Source organism: Macrobrachium rosenbergii, chromosome 1 (genome assembly GCF_040412425.1).
Source record: "Macrobrachium rosenbergii isolate ZJJX-2024 chromosome 1, ASM4041242v1, whole genome shotgun sequence".
Lineage (NCBI taxonomy): Eukaryota > Metazoa > Arthropoda > Malacostraca > Decapoda > Palaemonidae > Macrobrachium > Macrobrachium rosenbergii.
The window spans coordinates 36,080,275-36,100,413 of record NC_089741.1 but is presented as its reverse complement, the minus strand read 5'-3'; the positions used below and the strand labels follow the sequence as shown (position 1 = coordinate 36,100,413).

Sequence of the window (20,139 nt, the reverse complement as noted above, 5' to 3'; positions counted from 1 at the left end):
AGAGTCACATCAAGACCTGAAAAAGTGCCATATTTTAAAATTATATTTATAAAGTAACTCTGGGAACAAATGGAAAAAGCATCTTTCATTGATATGGCAAGTGTTCCTAAAACAAGGTTCAGTGCTCCAAAGGCTAAATTTTTCAATTAAATTTATTATTATGATGTGCACTGCCCAGGAAGTAAAAAAAAACAAACATCTAATATGGCAATTCAAGTACTGGCATTCATACTGGACCCTGAATTACCATAGAAAATATTGTTTTTCCTTCCTATGTAGGCTATGCTGAGTGGAGATAAAAAGTGGCTCTTCCTTTTTGTTTCCATATTAATAATTTAAAGGACAAAGAATAGAAATAAAATAAAACTTAGGTCTGTTCTCTATAACTCCAGTGTCCTTTATGGGGACCCAGTGTGATACAGCATAGGCCTAATGCACTAGGTTAGGTTAAGGTGCATCCCTGTGGCTTTGCCTAATCCATCCTTTCCGTTTCCACACTCAAAAATCGCCCATTTTCCAACTGTGGTTCCCCCATCAGGTTAATGAAAGTCGGCGAATAGGCCTAACGAAAAAGTAAAATTTATCAACAACCACCAAGAACAACGTATTTTACAACCGGACTCGGCTATGGTTATAAAAGAAAGATATACCTCAAATTCTATGAGAAAACTCACTGAAATTATAAAACAAGGTCGTACGAAAATAAAAAAAAGGTATAACAATACAAATTATATTTTAAAGTAGGTCTAAGGTAGGCTAGCAAAGCCTACGCCAGCTAACAAGTCGACGGAGCATCAGCCTACCTTTCTCGAGAGGAATCCAGACGATATTTATTCAAAGTAATGGTCAGGTCAAAGGTCAATTGGTATCCCAACTTATAAAATTGACCTTTGAAGAATCAACATACAAAAACAAAGTATTTTCCTGAAAGTTGTTTACATTTGGGCCTTCTTCTTCTTCTTGAAATTGTTCGACGGCAGACTATACAAACAGTGCTCCGCAAATTTCTTCAATTCGCGTGTGTAATAAGCCATTTCCATGCAAAAAAAGCAGCCATAAAGACAAAAGAAGTGTCAGAGATGAAGAGGACGAACAATCCACACCGAAATAAGGTTAAAATATGGACGACAGGTAAGTTGATGTGGTTCGTAAAGGTCTCTGGTGACGTTGTTTATGATGGAGGTGACCGGCGGTAGACCTCGGTTCCATTATGTTTACAAGCATTTTGGGCGTAATTATTTCTCTAGAAGTGTTCGCTCATTAGTCGAATAGTAGAACAAGATTATTACCCATGACTAAAGGTAGAATTACTAGATTCGCCACTGTTAAATTTAATTTGTAAGGAAGGAAAGTATTCGCGCATAGCCTACCTCCATGAGCTTAGCTTCACTTGGGGATCAGCGGTGACATTGTCAGTAGGCCTAGGCCACAGGAGTCAAGTTAAAAGTCAAAAAGAAAATTTAGAGTAATATGATAATCAAAGGTTTATCCAGCATGTGGCATACTGTACCTCTTTTCGTAAAATAATAGGGTACAAGGAGGCATACGTATGCTTTTTAGCGTTTTGATTTTGTACATGGGTATACAGTATACAAAATGTGTAGGTCTTTAATGACAGACTTTCTATTACAAACCAATGACAGAACGTTGCATTTCATCAGCTTTTACTTTGATAATATGATTTGAAAATTTTGTCATGGATGTAAATGCGTTTCGAAACAAAATATAATTGCATAAGGCATGTAGACAGTCTCACCTTCGTCTAATATCTCTTTCAAATGAAATGTAGGGCATTTCAGCTAATTGTGCAAAGAAAGGATCGTATGCTTAAATTTCCCGGTTACATGAAATATTCTAAGTATGTTAATTAGTAGTGATTATCTATATATAATTATAATAAAAGGACAACAGACTGAGGTCCGATCTGCGCATGCGCTTATTTGTCTTACGCTAAGTTTTTTGTAGCCAATTAAAAAACATTATACAGTCAAAGGAAGCATATGTATGATTTTTCTCATAGTTCCTTATGATTTATGATTGGTCAGGCTAATGAACAGAGACGGACCATTTCAGGTTTATTCGACAAGATGTAATTCAAACGGGTGTTAGAAAAGCATAATGCCGCGACGACACATTAACTCGCTAAAATTCATAAAAAAAGATCCATAGTTCTTATTTATTATAATCTGATTGGCGTTGGCCCTCTTGTAGCAAATTCATTAATCAAATAGCCACATGTTAATTGTTTATGCAATTCATGGTTCACACCATAATAGTAGGCACACCATTGCAGGCCAGAGCTTTCAAGCTAAATGTGCCGTTACGAGCACAGATAGATCTTGGTTGCAAAGGGAGTGTTGCTGGGATATTCGAAGCTACCCAGAGGGTCCGTAGTTGTTCTTTGCGTGATGGCACATCCGGAAAACCTTGCAGTTCCTGTCGTCAATGTTCGAATGTCCTTCAGAGGTTAGAGCGTTGCTTGGTTTTTGGCAGCGGTCTGCGATGTGTTCTTTAGTTAACAAATTTACAGGGCCCTCCGAATTTTTTCTTTCGCCTCATCCTGGGTCTTTTAAATTTCGCGTCAAATGAGGACGTGCCAGTCTTTAATGCCGCATTGAAAAATGTAGTGTCTATTCTCATAACAGCATCAATTAAGAGGCTTGCTGCACGTTCATAGCTATTTTTTCTTGCCTCGGTCTCATTTGTTTTATCACAGTCTACATTCATGTCTTCTTTACAGTAGTCTGTGCATAAGAAAAAATCAGTATCCCTGTAGTAGGAGGTTGGCTGCCATAGTTCATTCCTTGCAGAATTTTGCTTGTTATAGTCAACATAACTCAGCAAATGGCTAAACCTTACGATCCCAGACTATCATTTTGTTAGTTTATTCAAACGTTATCACACGGAGACGAGTGGAAATCTGTGGAAGTGAAAGCACAGGAAAGATGGGAATGGTGGAATTTCACGGAGGCGGCGGAGTCAATGACGGTTGTAAAGTAACCATCTAGAGATTAATAATTTTGGAGAGATCAAGCCAAGATCATTTATTACAAGAAAGTGTGATGCCCAGTAACGTTTGGACTGGTAAATAATTGCATTTGATTTCATGATATTTTAGGTTTATGGCTGTGTCTTCTTGAACCTCCATGGAACGAAAGCTATTTTTTTAGCATATTCACAACTACTGATATACTTTCATAACTGCGAAATGTATGTTGTCTAATTTTTTGATTCATGAGAATTTTTCACAAACAGCACATTAAAAACTATAATTATTTCTTTACTCTCGTGAAAATGCGCAACTTGTTCGCAACATCTACTTTCCAGGGATCTCGTATATAACACGCTATGACGTCCACGTCCGTAATATTATGAGTTGATGTTAGGTCCATGGGTGCACATCCTATGTAATCGTATGGCCTAGGCTCCGTGCACCGGGCCTTATGCGTAGAGCCTATTATGATTAACAGGGGACCTTCGTAGGCGTCGACGTATTTCCTGCATGTAAAAAGAGGGAAATAATAATAATATAAAAAGAGGAGAGAGCTATATGGACCATCATGTTTAAAATGTTTCAAAGGTCTCTGTTTGTTTAAGAGAAAAGCTTTATGAATTTTAATCTTTTAAAAAGAAACTGGGTTTTCATTTCTGTAAAATACTGAATTTCAGAGTTTACCTTAGGTAAATATATACATGAATTTTTACCTTTCTTTTGTACCAGCTCTGCCCTGCATTATGGAGTGTCTTAAAGCATAGTGGGGATATCAATAAAACAGATGTTACCTATGATGGCCTAACTTAAGCTAACCTGATCCAACCCCCCACCATCAATAGCATAAACTGTACTCTGCCAAGTGTTTGTTTACCTAAACACGGGGAGCATTATTGAAATAACAACACATTAAGGCATGGGTACAAGGGGGCAGCTGGAGGGTCTTCCTCAGGGTCGGCGTAGGTCAGTGGGATGAAAGTGGGAGGGGCATGCTTGGGATACCACCAACTCCCGTTGATTTCATAACCACATCACTGACAAACCTGAAATAGCAATTGTTACTTATTGAAGTTCCCTGGTTATACAAAAAAAAAATCAACACCTAGTATGATGTTGGTAAACCTCAATGGGAGCAGTGGCAGTAGTAATTGTTTTTTGCAATAATTGTTACTTTTATTTCTAATGAGAAATAATATCAATTTCGATGGTTATAGAGGCTTTAAGGCACTACTGTCTCGGAAAAAATCAAAGTAGTTCTAGGTTGTGTTCAGTTAAAAAAAAAAGGTGTGTTTAATTCGACAGTAGTTTGTTCTTAGGAGACCAACCCAAATAAAATTTAGCGTGTAAAAATCCCGGTTACATATTTCGATGTTATTAGTCCTTGTACTGACTGAACTCATTCGTCTTTGTTAGAACAGCGCTCTTTAATTCATGTAATCTGGGACTCCACCATTACACAGTTCTCACAAATTCTCTCTGTTCCCCATAAGTTGTCGTTAGCACTTAGAAATATCAGTGTGGCCACCACTTCTTACTTTTTGCAAGCAAGAGAAACCAACGGCATCTTTTGTAGATCCAAAAACAGAAAGGCCAGATTTCGTTCCGTTTACCTGTTTTCGTTTGGATCATCCATTCTAAGAGCCCAGTACCACAGCCGACTGAGGCAATGGAGAAATCTCAGCTTCCCTCACTTGATGAGCTAAAAGTGAATGCAGCAGGGTCCGGGGCGCACCCACAGGAGTAGAGGATCCCACGGGTCCTGGGGCTTTTGTTGGTGCCCGTTTTCGTCAAATGAGGTGCTACCAATTGACATCACTGCCTCGACGTTTCCTGAAAGTTAGACGGAGGACTGAAATAGGCGTGTTCGATTTGAATGACAGTTAATGATGTATTATTTACGAAAAGGGGGGGAAATAGGCGTGTTTCGATTTGAATGACAATTAACGATATGATGTTTACGAAAAGGGCTGAAATAGGCGTTTTCAAATTGAATGCCAATTAACGATACAGCGTTTACGAAAAGGGGTGAAATAGGCGTGTTCGATTTGAAATGACAATCGACATTATATTCTTGATAAGAAAGTCATTGAAATACTGACATCTTTACCTTTATTATAAAACGCCAGAACCAGCACGATAAATGGACGGTGACAGGGGTTCTGGGTGCTTCGCCATCACTGTCAAGTGAGCCGCTGTCACTGACATCGTCCCTCGGACGTGTCAGGTCTGACAGTTCCTCCAAGGTTGCTGACACTCATCGTGACGAAGCTTCTGCAGAAGGAATGATGTCGATCAGCTTTTCAAAGACAGTTCTGTACTACTTGTAATTTGCCGAGAGAACTTATCACAGAGGGAAAGAGAATTCAAAAGCACTAAATGCAACAGAAAGGATCAGTTTTATCGAACCACTTCATTACGGGATTACCAATTTCGTCTGGTGTCTGTGGGAAGAATTAGTCTCACGGGTGTCCGTTATTAGAATGTGAAATGACGCTTTTATAGCGCAACATCAGTTGCGAATGTTGTGGGAACAACGCATCTTTCTTAAAAAAAAAAAAAAAAAACATCGTAACGAACAGATAGGCAGACTAGCGAAGTCTCCTCGATTATCTGTACCTTACAGCTCTTTCTCTCTCTCTCACATTTGATATACCACCTGACTCTACTCTGATATACTTGGACTATCATGGACTATCGCCAAGTTGTCATAACCTACATCACTTACCCCACCCCTCCTACTCATCCACCCCCTATATATATATATATATACCCTCCTCCCCCTTCTCTGACACTCAGTCGTGTTTTCTTTATTTTTTATATATCTTTTGAAAGAAATTCCTTCGAGTTGCCAGTTATATTGCATCACGACCACTCGTGCGCCCTTGCGTTACTGAAACAGGTCAGAAGGCACGTAGGGCCTTTTAGAGCCTCTCTTAATATATCTTCTGACGCAAGTAATACTGACTACCGCCAAATCTGTCATTTCTCCAGTGAGGTTAGATTTGCACGATCCTCCTACCCGCCGTGCGCTCGCCTCCATTCTGTGGAAAATAGTTTCTCAAAGCGTTTCGATGTTCTTGACGATTGTGTGTTTGTAACAAATATAGATTAAAACAGCCATTAGTTGGCAATACAATACGATATTATGCATCCCGTCCACTGAGTAGAGGGCTAATAATAATAATAATAATAATAATAATAATAATAATAATAATCATAATAATAATAATAATAACTCACTCTGATAACTGGGTTTGCATCCATGCGATTAAATACGTTACCAAAAAAATAACGAATTATCTCATTACTAGATTATTTCCATAGCTGGTAAACAACTGACAGATGTATTGTCAATTCAAATCATAAGTGAAACTTTAGCTATAATTCTCGTTAATAGATGATAACCTTTTGTCTTTAGGGAAACACGGAGAATAAAACGATTGTTTTTTCACAGGACGTATCAAGTCACAAGCGTCACGGTGACTGAGTTGAATGGTGAGATTTTTAAAACGAAAAACGCCGACCTTATTGTATTTAAATATAAAACGCATTTTCACATACGTAGCAATAAAGATTGTGAAACTGGAATATTTAGATCATCTTACAACATTGCGCCACTGAAAACGTAACTGCACGAATAACCATTGACGAATATAAATGAATGGAGCCATGCAGAAGATAATACAATTGAATTTGAGCTCACGGTATCCAGACTATTCAATAAGTGGCCTAAGTACTAGCAAGATGTGAAAATTGAGAAATCTGGAAATGAATCAAGGACATAATGATTAAACAAATGTTAGCGGTAAAAAAGCAACTTATTAAAGAAACTGTAGACTATCTGAAATAATAATATACTCCGAGTCTTGACGGAATAGTTAGCCGATGATCTCGGGGGATGGAAAAGACAGTGGCTGTTGTATATTTTTTCTAAAGCAAAACTCATGTTTTCAAGACAATCGGACTTTTATAGAATTCAGTGGTATTTAAGCACGCACAGGCACGTTTTACCATAGGCTCATACGCATGTGTTGGGTTCATGGTTATCTGAAACTCTTGAAATTTTAGTTTATCCGTCCACCACTTTCCCAAATCTGTATTTTTCAGTACCAAAGTAGTTTTTCTCTCTAGTAATAGTTTCGACTTCTGAATTGTTTCCACGACTGCACATTAAAATGTCTCAACTTTAAAGCGAACACCAAGCACAAAATAGGAAACCTTTTCACTTTCGCTATCCAGATGGAAGTTGATTTCGTATTAACCCATCGTCAATCATACGAATTAGGCTTCTTTTTAAAACTGGTGTCCTAACTCGTAGTATCAATGACACAAGACCTCTACCATGGTGTAAGGCAAAGGACCTCTCACCCACTCTCTCTCTTTCTCAGCAGTTAGGGTTACAAACATCATTGCTTTAGTCTGGTAGCGAGGCAGATGCTGACGTCAGTCGCGTTACTTTCAAACACACACACACACACACATCTGATAGGGTGGTGAGCAAGTCACATTGAGTTTTATCGGTTTATCGCGTTCAGTAAACGCTTGGCAGCCGACCCATATTTAGTTGACGCGTGGAAACACACATTGCCGCCTTCACGGTTTCACCTCACGTGTAGGTCTTGTGTGAGTCTAGTTTGGGTTACTATTTCCAGGTTAAAGCGAGGGATTTTCTTTGATCGAGACGATGAAGTATTTTATTTCGATAACATGAGATATTTTTATGTTTGTGCGGTTTACATTTGAGCCAGAAAGCTGGCACGCATCTTATACCTTCAGTCGTCAGAGAAAAAGACTAAAAAGGCGACTTTGAAGCGTTTGGCCACCTGGTGTCATTATGACATCCTCAGCAAATATTTCAGTTGTGTCCAGTGAAACTGCTGCTATTAAGAATTAAGAAAATCAACTTTTGTGGAATCTTGGGGTACCAGTTTTATTTCTTTTATATATATGGGCTGGAGACCCTTCATTCGTCGTGTAGCTAAGTTCATAATACTTTGCGTATATATATATATATATATATATATATATATATATATATATATATATATATATTTTTTTTTTTTGCTTAAATTGAGTTATATAATTTTATTTCTGCCTGCATGGTTTTAACATCCATATCTGGTATTTTTGCCCACATTCCATGGTTTTTTTTTTTTTTACCTTGCTGTTTTTGTTATTTCATTACATTTTTTGGCCCATTTTAAGAGGTTTTGTCTCAGTTCCATAACCCTTTTCTGCTTCAGTTCCTTTACATTTTGTTGCCATTCTTTTTACCTGCATTCGGGCTTTTTCATTTTAACACCCAATTTGTCCATCGATTGCCTAAATTCCATGGTTTTTTAACTCGTTCTGTTCATATTTTTGAATTGTCCGTTCTTGTCCTCCATTCTTTTAGATGTTTTACTTCTTTCCGTGGCATTTTGCATATGTCAGTTTTTATTGCCTGCATTATAGTTTTTAACCTTTTTCAGGGCATTTTTTGGCCTGCATTCAGTGGCCTTTTTTAAGCTTTTCTTCCATGGATATTCTGGCTTCATTTGTATGTTTTATTTTCGTATTTGCCTATATCCCCTTTTTGGCTTCTATTTCCTTTTTTTTTTTTTTTGTTCTGCCTGAATTCATAGGCCTTTTCACTTCCATTGCGAGGGTTACTGTCTCCATCCTGTTACATTTTGGCTTTTGTTTTTTTCCATTCATTCCATGGTTTAGTTGCATTCCAATGCCTTGCTAAGTGCATTTATTTATATGTCCATTTCATATAATTTTTTTTTCCTGTATTGACCTTTTCTTAATCTCCAATCTTTAACTTATTGTCTCCATTTTATTTATTTTTTTTGTATTCCACTATCTTTTTTTTGGCATTCATTGTTAGATTGTTTAATTCTACTTTGTAATGTTTTCCCTACATCCTCCTCCCCCTTTTTTTTACCTCCATTTCATGACTATTTACATCCATTTGTGGAATATTTTTCTATGGCCTTTTTATGTCTTCAGTTCATTAAATTTTAATTTCTTTTACTCCATTTTGTGGCATTTTTAGCCTACATTCCACGAACTTTTTCAACACAGCTTTTGCCTCCGTTCCGTGATCTTTCTTCTTTATGTATTACCTGGCCTGTGTTTAGCCTGCATTCTGTTAGATTTTTTCCTCCTTTTGTGCTGTATTCTTTGCTTACATTCAAAAGGTAGTAATACCTAATTCAGTTAATTTTTTTGTCTTCTATTTGTGGCCTCTGTTTTGTGGCCTACAATATGTTGGCTTTTTTTTTTACTCAGTGTTGTAGTATTTTTACCTTCATTTCATGTCTTTTTTTTACCCTTCATTCTGATGATTTTGCCCTTGTTCTATGGGGATTGCCTACATTCTATTAGATTCAGATTTTTTTTTTTTTGCCGTTCCATGACTTCTTGGCTGTAGTCTGTGGGCCTTTGTTTGTATTCCATAAATTTTTGGGGCCTTTCACAGTTATATTTCATACTCCCATTCCATAGCATTTTTTTAACCCTCATTCCATTTTGGTTTCTGCTATTCAAGGGCATTTTTGGCCTTTATTCTGAGAGATTTTTTCTGCTCAAGAATATGCTGCCTTTTTTCTCACCACCATTCCATTAACTTTTTTCTCTATTCCACGGCCTCTTTTTAGCCTCGGTTCTGTTAGGTTTGATTCTGTCAATTCCTTTAGCATTTTAGACTTTTGCATATGCCTCGTTAATCTGGCATTGACCATTTTCCATGGACTTGACTTAAACAGCTAGTTAAGGAGATAGGGCTATAGTTATTGGCTTTACTTTTGAGCTTCTTGCATGTTTAACTATTGGCACAATCGTGACATTATTCCGCTGTTACAATCAACTTTTCATCTGCAGGTGACTGTAAGATTGTAACATGTATTGCATCCTCTACTGCTGGAATTTTACCCACTCCAGCTTCGATTATGGGTAAAGTACCCAATTGTACAAACTTTTTATTATTTATGCAAAGCAGACCAACATCCAGCATAATTACCATCACACCTACACCCTAATTAAGATTCTTTTTGTCTTCTCTTTCAGAAATCAGTAATGTCATTCCTTTCAAAACATTTATTTAACTCCAGGTGATCTGGTCTCGAAGAGCACATACTGTATGTATCCAGTTTGTAATGTTGGAGACTTCTGTATGTTGATCTATTTTGCTAGATTGATGTGAAGTTCTGGCATTCTAGTTTCTTATTTTCAAAGTGCAGATTCTTTTGCACTCTCTGCTAATACAAGGGTTGCACTTAGTGATGACTCTATGAGGTTTATTACATATAAGAAGTTACTGGAGAGGCCAGCAACCACTGACTTTGAGCTTAGAGGTCCACACCAGGCCCTCTTCAAAACCCTGACATTACTGAAGGACTCTTATTGTGCAAGGCCCTTTGCTGACATTAGGGCCTGCTTAATCTATATCAACCAACCACCAAATTAATCCATCTGCCATATATCCTGACTCATGCTGCCGGGGCCTTGGTTAGAAAGCTGATTGCACATGTGAAAGCTCATTAATGATTTTTTGTTGCTAAGTGTAAATAACAAATCACAGCTACACACTAATATACAAATTTATAAGCCTGTGGTAAGACTGATCTTGATACAGCTCAAAGCTGCTTGTAAATACTAATGTCTTGAAGGATAAGAATAAGTGGCAGGATAAAGTTACCAACGTAGGATTAGAAGAAATAGCTGGTGGAACCCACCTATCAATATGTGAAAGAGTGCTGATGGAGTAGCATATGGTGAAGAAGAAAAAACTGGTACCGAGAAAATACAAATGTGCCCTGTTGAAGGAAGGAAGGATTGTGAAAGGTAAAAGTAGGTTGAGAACAGTGAAGGACTGGCATGGAAAAATGTTTGATGACCTGGGAACTGGGTACAGGACAGCAATTTGTAGCAAAACTCATGAGGGCCCCATGCCTCTAGTGGGGTGCTGTTCTGAGAACCAATGAATGCACTAATCAACCAAATGTAGCTATTTCTTTTTTGAAAATCATCTAACAGTTAACACTGTGTTTTGCATTAAGGTGGAGAGCCCAACTTTCAGTGCTTTTAATTTATCAAGGCCTTGTGGGCACAAAACTTCTGCAGCCAACTTCAGTTCAGTACCAGAACCATCATCCACTTCCATGCCAGCTGACACAACAGGTGAGGGAGGTACAATCAGCTTCCAAACTTTGGCCAAACTTTTACCATAGTACATTCTACTCGTACTCGTTGTCTGCCCTGAGTGTGGGCCTAAAGTTCCATTGAGTAGGCAGTGTTATGAAGAGCTAGCTTTGGATGGTCAGACTCAGTGAAAACATATGCACAGGTTTATCCTTCTCAAGCTTGGGTCTGGAGATGAAGCACATTCCTTGTACTCTGGGCAGGCAGAAGAACCACCAGAACACACACACACACACATACACACACAAATGAAGGAAAATAAGAAGATTCAAAAAGCCAATAGGATGGCTACATAATCAACAGTTTCCATTACAGTACAATTAAGTTGCACGCTCAATAGGGGAAGAGATCTGGACTGAAGCAGATACAAGAGCCAATAGAACAAGATAAGGCTGCTAGTAAAGAAAATTTCTTCTTTAATGAAAGGAGAAAATAAGCAAGGCAAAGTCAAAGAAGTTGGACAGCTGGGTGGGAGAGACCAAACAGAATGAAAACAGGACTTTTCCTTCAGACTGGGTAAAGTGGAGTCTTGCAAAAGTGATAGACCAATATACATGGACATTGCTTGCAATCCAACTATGTTACAGAACAACCATTAAAGAATAAGTAAAATTTTAGGGGTTCCAGCACATGTGGGATTGAATAAATCAATAACCAACAAAGCAACAGCAGCTAATCACTCCCAGGAGATATTCACTTATGAGGAAATGAATTTTACCTTGAGATCAAAAGATGTTATGTACTGCCAGCAGTCTTGGGACCTTGCCAGTCCAAATAACATGTGTAGGAGATGTCTTGATTCACCTTGTACTTTTAAAAATACAGTATGCCCAGAAGTAAGTATAGCTTAGTTTACCAGACCACTGAGCTGATTAACAGCTAGGCAGCACTGTACCAGAATGTGATGACTTTTGGCTCTGGAGCTTAAGATATCAGTTGCATAAAGTGAATAATGATACTGGTATGAATAACCATTGATGTTATGATGCCTTAAATCAAATTAATCAAAGGCTATTGTTCCTCACTTCAAAAAGAAAAAGCCAGTCGTGGAAGCATCTAACAGGGACAATGGGATACCAAATTGTCCCTAGCAGAAACTATAGTAGTTCCACTCATTAGAGCTTTAGCTTTATCTATCTTGCCAATGAGGGTGGTCAACCTGAAGGGGGGACTGATATTCCATAACAACTACTGTTCTACATGGATTATAGTTGGGTGTATGTGCCAAAGGGCTCCAGCGTGACAATCTTGTTTGGAAGGAGGAGAAACAGAGAAAGGTTGGGCCCACCTTAAGCTTGCTGTTGGATCAATGCTATCCTTTGCTGGTTGAAGACATCAATGTCGTGTTAGTAAATGCAGGAAACTAAAAGCACACGCATTAGCTTAACCGAAGGGCATACCCATGGAAGGATGTGACGACAGTGAATTTTTCTCTCTGATGACACACCTAATGATGCTTTGCTACCAAGGATCTTGCCTCCTGGTAAATTGCTGATGCAGTGGCCTATAGCATGGCAATGGTTTCTACTTCACAAGAATACTGAAGCAAGCTTGACTATATAATAAAACACACACCAGAGGATATGAACTGAGTTGTATGAAAATATATATTTCATTATTACATGTTTATCAACTTTATTGTCTCTCTCCAAAATCTGGGTTGAAAACCCGTAATGCAATGTAACATTGTTCATGCACAAAAGTAAAATTTCATACACAGTACTCACAATACACTGTTAAACAAATCTGTAAAGAAACTTGTGCCTCTATTCAAGCAACTGTAGTATACTGATTCGTAAACATATTTAGCATATTTGCTCTCTACTACATGTTTGAATTCTTATTGTCAATCAATATTATCAAATGCAAATGCAACAAATTGAAATTGCAAATAATACCCATTTTTAGCATGTACAAAAGCATACAAAATTCTTTTAAATTCTTTTCCTGCAAGACGTTTTATGCAATACTGTACTATGAAACACAAAGGAAACATATTACTGTATGTTCACTGTATCAAATTGGAGGCATAAAATGAGATCCTTACAATAGCATTTTATGTTTCAGTACATCACAACATAGTAAAAACTTCCTTTAACGTCTACGATATACATACAGTAATTTTTCTTCGAACCTTTTAACAAAATCATCAGAACAAACGATCCATGTGAAATGGCTTTCTTTCACAGGGCAGGAAATGACAACCTGGCGGAGAGACAAGTTTTATCTGAATGAAAAGGATTTGAGACTAGAATATAATAATGTCAATAAAAGCTGTTTTTCCTCTGCATTGTATAAAAGGAGAATAAGGTTAACTACATTGACATATATGTCTCAAAATATATATATATATATATTTATTTATATATATTTTTGATATCATTTCACAATCTTTTCAGTTCAAGAAGCCTTATCCAGCATTTTTGATCCTTGTATACAGATATATAATGATTCTAAATGGCAGCCTCAAGTAACTGTATGAAAATGACAGCATCATTGTCGCTACTAATGCTACAGATCTACTAATCATTATTATTAAGATTATCATCATAAGCCTCACTATATTGCTCAGTACTCAGCCACACACACATATATGGCTTGGAGCACAGTATAAGGGAATTTGGGTGTAAGAAGGTGGGAATCCCTGAAGATTGTTGTGCTGAATTTCACCATAAGGACGTGGATTCAACTGTTGTATTTGGGTGTTATTTCCAGTACATTTCTAAGCAAATATCAAATCTTGATTGCAACTTATGAAGACAAAATATAGCCTACTTGGTATAAAAAGTGTACGGTGGATTGCCAACAGCATTAAATAACAATGAAAATTAAAACAGCTTTTGTCCAGCATCAATAATGGCAAAATAAACGTGACTGTATCTTCAACAAAATCTGTAACAAACAAGTGACAATAAATGCAAACAATACGTACTACTCTCTAGTAGCAGTAAAGATTAATACATAAAACTAAGACATCAGAAAACAACCAAAAACAGGACAGATGTCTACAGCAGTGAAGTATCACTGACAATAATAAAGACAAAAAGTATGAGCTGAAACTTACCTAAAGTTCTTGTACTAACTTTCAGCAAAGATAAAATGAGTGTTCCTTTTCATATGACAGAGAAGCTTCAATGTAAGGAAGTGCTAAAGTTGAAGAATTCTTTCCTCCGGACACACAAGGTTTAAAACAAGGAGTTTAATGGTGATTGCTACAACCATTTATATAAAAATTCCATATGTATTTCTGCAAAATAACTCAAAAGTGCTCATAGTATCCATGTTATAACAAAATACTGTGGAACTGATTTCTAATTCAAACAAATTTTTCTGGACTATAAAACACTTTTAGCAATTTTGCTGATTCAGTCTCTTAAATAGAAAAACTGGTAGTTTCAACGAATTTGACGATCTCATACAAATTGAAAATGTGTACTAAAGAATATTACCAAGATCAGTATTAGTAACAGATGAGATTGTTTGTTCGTTAATGCCAGAGACTAGCTACTTTGCCTATAATACCTAAATTCTTCTAATAATTAGCAAGTCTACACATCTTCCCAATACTAAAGTCTGCTTCAAGTTTCTCATATTCAAATGCTCAAAAAAGTATTGTTTATGCATGTGCCCGTTGTACATCAAATGAAAAAACAAATAATATATATATATACTATATATGTAATAGAAAAGTATTAAAATCAATTACATTACATACTCACTGACGCCCATACCATCAACAATTTCTGATATCAGCACACAGCTGAACAAGTCATTAATGAGCAAGACTGGGCCATGATATCTCTATTCGCTTATGATTCCCTTGCAACTGTTTCATTGGAGGGCTTGATAAACATTCCTTTCTTCATTCTCTCCTACATTTCCCTTGAATAAGCAGTTGCAAGGACAACTATCTTGCCAGGTCTTCCTTCATTGTGAATCAGCTTCTTCAGCATCTTCCCATTGTGAAGAGCTCTAATTCCAGAACTCCCCTGACTCCAAGACTGCCAAAATCTCATATCAGTCTCGGGCGATGACATTGACAACAACCAGCATCACATTGAGTCGCCCTTAAGCAAAGTATAGATATATATAGACTAACGTATATATATCTTGTATATATATAAATATTCACTCTGAAATACTGCTTTAACATCATTTCTACACACTTCACGATAAGAGCCAAGGAGCACCAGACAGCAGCTATTACAGTTCCTTTGATGTCTCTGGTAAACAAGACCTCAGATGTAGATGGAGCCGTGAGTACACATGGAACACACAAATTAGCTATTTCACTTCTTTTTTTACAGGTGGTTGCTCCGTTCTAGTAGTTCATCAATAAATTTCTGTAATGACAAAGGAGCACAGTTATCAAAGAGATAGAGATATAATAGCATAAACCAAAGCTTGCTTTGACATGAAAATCTAAAGTGGATCCCAGATACAGTATTTATTGCAAAATACAACTGTAACAATGTTGATTTTCATTATCAAAAGCACAGGTCTGACTCAACACAGGCAAGATGTATATGGAATCTTCTTCATTCATTATAATATGGCACAAGAAAAATTTATTTACAGACACATACCCTAAAACACAAATAGATTATGCCTCTTTCAAAACATTTGATGACCTCATTCTATCTACTTCTTGGAGGTAATATGGGAGGCTTTGTATCTAAAAAGAATATTTAAAATTTACAGCAAATAACTTTATAAGAATTAGTTTTCAATATATGGTGTAAAAACAAATAATACAGTATACTGGACAGCATGTGGTTTGTTTTTGTATCTGAAGCAATTGGAAAAAAATCAGGTTTCAAATTTACCCAATTACCAGTTAAACTGAAAATTTTATATAGGATAAGGCAGCTGAAGAAGACAGAAAAGTCATACTGTGGTTTCCAAAGCTAATAAAAATTTCTTTGACAGAAATAAAATCAGCCACCATGTACTGACAGAATATAATACCCATAAATATAAAGATAAAAAAAGATTTAAAAAGGGTTAAAAAGGCTGGAGAACAGACCAACATCTCAAAAGACTTCCAGAGATGGTTTGGATATATCATGAGTGAGAAGGGCAGGATCAGTCAATCAGAAAAGTAATAGATTTGGAGGCTGGCAATACAAAACCACCAGGGAGCCCAAGAAATAGTGAAAAATGCCAGTAGGAGACTAAAACCAGATGAGGGAACTGCAGCAAGTACATGAGACAGGAGACAAGAGGAAAGAACTCATTTCATGCCTAACTCCACTGATGTAAAATGTTTATTGGGAAGAGTAGCAAATTAGGAAACTAGAAATTGTGCAGCTAAAAATGAACAAATGTGGAAGGCATGTTAAAGCAACAGAAAACAAACCAAGGCTGATATCCATCAAAATAGAGGAAAGAGCACAGCTCAGTCACTGGGAATATTTGGAAACACATCTCCTCAACAAAACCAAATGTGGCTCTATAGATGCTCCTTATTTCAAAGACAGGTGCTGGTTACCTGCTTTAATTTTTCTCTCTCTTCCATACAGATATTAGTCATCAATTCTGCTGGAATTTGTAGAATCTTCTCTCTTTGTCTTTTTCTCCAGAGTATCTCTAAGACCTTGGCAGCCTAGCAAGGGCTCTCATTGACAAACCACCTGTCTGTGGGTTTTTTCACTATTAAGACTTTCCTCAGCTCTCAACCATCTCATGTTCCGCTCAATTTTCAAATTACAGTACAGCACTCATCTATGGTCATAAAAGCATGTTTGAATAAATTCCATGATGGTTTTCTCTCCACATATGACTTGCTCTGCCTTCCATTCAGTTCTTGGAGTTTGTTTAGTAAAATTGTCATTCAGCCTCTGACTTTCTATCCCACTGTAGTGTTATTAGTTCAATGCATACAAAAACAAAGTCTTTATGCTGTTGCAACATTTGCTTCGTAGTATGTCTTTTGAAATCTTTTGAACATATTCTCTTTTTTTTTGCATCAGCATTTGGTCAGCTGCTGACAAATGGTTGCATTGAAAAAAGAGAGTAGTGTAACATCGTCTCAATATGTTACGCTACTTTGTTAAAACCAACCCAGCCATTACAATTTATTCTCTCTTCATCAGTAAAATTGAGTGTATTCTCTTTATAATATGTCTGTTTTGAATATTCCCTCAGTGCAAGAGGTCTAGTCTGGTATCGTGCTCTCAGGTGATCACTGAGGTTATCATTTTTAACTGTTGATTTCTGAAGATCTAATTTGAAGTCATAGAGCCGGTTCTCTCTCTCTCTCTCCCTCTCTCTCTCTCTCTCTCTCTCTCTCTCTCTCTCTCTTTCTCTCTCTCTCTCTCTCTCTCCTCTCTCTCTCTCTCTCTCTCTCCTCTCACATATATATATGTGCTACCCAAGGATTTTGCTTTTCATGAAGGCCAAATGAGATCCCCTGTCTAACCTTTATGTTGAACACATTCACTATATAACTAGTAATTACTGTGAATAGCTGTTTCCCTGTGGCACTGTAAGGATAACAATGCACTAAAAATCAATATAAATTATTTTCATAATAATCAATTAATTCCAATACTCTTCATGTCTGGCACTAGAACACAGATAAATTGGCCTTATTCCTAAGTGACGCTGGCTGTTTAGTCGACTTTACACCTTGCACCCACAGCAATATCCCATCTTTAGACCCAGTTTGTTTCTTGCCATTCGTTCCTTTCAGTTTCTTCCCACTCAGCTGTCCAACCCCTTAAACCTGACTTTGCTCCAGTTTCCACCTATGAGAACATAGAATGTGACCAAGTAAGCCTGTTAAACTACTTCAAAATAAAAAGTAGAAAAATAAAAATAATCTTGTATCTCTAGAATTCCTGAACAAGCAACCTCAAAACAGTGGTCTTACCTCAATTTTATCCTTTGATTGTTTGCAATCAGCCAAACTGTCCCATAAAAATTTTTTTTGCGTTTTAATTCGCCCTCTATGTCGAGTAGTTCGTCAAGATCCAATTCCTTTTTCTTCGTGTTTCCCTTCCTGCGAAATGGAAAGCAGTCAGTACTAGGTGCTATATTCTGATATTCAAGCGTGGTTCTCATTAAGATTTCAGAAGGTGATATTTTTACATGAATAATAATGACAGTTTCAACAGCTTTAGGAGGTGTTGGTGGTCATAAAGTATGGGAGCTTAATTATCTCATGAAATGAATACTGTAATATAAAATTGAAAATAATGCCAAAATAATCAGTAAAGTAGGATTAGAACATAAAAACGACAAATGCATGGAAGAATAAAATAATGTTATCATATGAAAATGCAAATTGAAATTCCTGTAAAAAGAATATTATTCATTAGATCCTCAATCTTACTCTGTTAATGTAATGGACAATAATATATTTTATGATATACATGCATTTATGCATACAACTGAATAAAGAAAAATCACAGTCATCCTGTTCTCTTGTGTCCTAGAGGCTAGTAAGTACAATAATGAATTCTTTCAAGTACAAATAAATAACAAGAATTTCTACATGATACTTGATATACCCATAAAAAAACTTGTCAGTAATTTAATCTGGTTAATATTTCCGGGTTTCGAGTTGTGTAAGACAGATGAATAATTAATACTTATGCACAAAATGTTTACTCAGGTAAAAGAAAGTTTTCTTAAATATAAAAAGTTGTATAAAAATAAAAACAAGCAACGAATATTTGTGAACATTGGTGAATACACGTAGAGTTATTTCATTACTATTGGAGAACCCTACAACTTAAAGCATTCAAGCTTATGCAATAACCATGTAACCCCCAACTCCTCTCTCTCTCAAAACAACACTACATACACAATAAGTCCGTTCTTCACTACCAGAGACTCCAACAGCTGAACAGCTGAAAAAATTTCACACTATACAACGGCTGGTTTGAGTCTCTCTCTCTCTCTCTTCTTCTTCTCTCTCTCTCTCTCTCTCTCTCTCTCTCTCTCTCTCTCTCCACAGCACTTACAGAATTATCAGCTTCCTTTCCTGTACAACCAGACACCAATGCAGTACGTGAGAACAAGCGAAAGTACAGTCAAATAATGTAAACAAGATAAGAACCGAGAGATAAGAGTTTTACTCAAGGTCAACTGCAAGTTATGTTGTGACGTTTTATTAATATGGTATTAACGCGAACATTTCTTCATATATTCAAATGAAAATCAGAAGAAAATATTCGTTAAATCAATACTATTTTACTTGTATTAGATGACATGGAATGGTACGTGTCCGCTTTTTTCTTATATGGGAAACAAATATATTCTTTAAGTTAACTCGAATGTAATTTCAATGCCGTATACGATGACCTAGAGAGAGAGAGAGAGAGAGAGAGAGAGAGAGAGAGAGAGAGAGAGAGAGAGAGAGAGAGAGAGAGAGAGGTGGTAAATGTTATTTGGAAACAAAAATCAATATTTGTATTAACTCTGATATATTTTCAACATCGTATACGATGACCTGGAAAAGACGGTTGGGGTCCTGAGAAAGAGAGAGAGAGAGAGAGAGAGAGAGAGAGAGAGAGAGAGAGAGAGAGAGAGAGAGAGAGAGATGCCATTTGAAAAAAAGTAAATATTATTTGAAATAACTCGAATATATTTTCAATATCGTATACAATGACTTGGAATGGACGCTTGTGCTGGAGAAAGAGAGAGAGAGAGAGGTTATGCTATCTGAAACAAAAATATCTGAACTGACTCGAATATATTGTCAACATCGTATGATGACCTGGAAAAGAAGGTTGAATCTTCCGCGAATGAGAGCGAGAGAGGGGGTATCATATGTCTCAACCCACCGGCGTTGGATAAAGAGACTGTAGTTGGTCGAACATCCACATCTCCACCCCTGAGTCGTTTCCTGATGAGGGACATTTGATGAGCGCCATACTTGGCCGAGGTATTTCTCTTGCGTTTCTTCACCTCTCCCAACTGCGCGAACTCCACGTGCAAATTCGCCCTGGGGC

General features: G+C 36.9%; 1 protein-coding gene and 1 long non-coding RNA gene across 2 annotated transcripts in view; both read right to left on the bottom strand.

Moving 5' to 3' along the window:
- The window catches only part of LOC136849763 (protein phosphatase 1 regulatory subunit 14C), a 366,597-nt gene that overhangs the window by 188,677 nt on the left and 157,781 nt on the right, over positions 1-20,139 (bottom strand). The gene's annotated exons all lie outside the window — the stretch shown is intronic.
- LOC136849992 (uncharacterized) lies at positions 15,495-20,070 on the bottom strand. The gene is made up of 3 exons (XR_010856516.1): positions 19,972-20,070; positions 18,054-18,182; positions 15,495-15,522 (listed from the first exon to the last, which is right to left on the bottom strand). It is a non-coding gene; the product is annotated as an uncharacterized lncRNA (long non-coding RNA).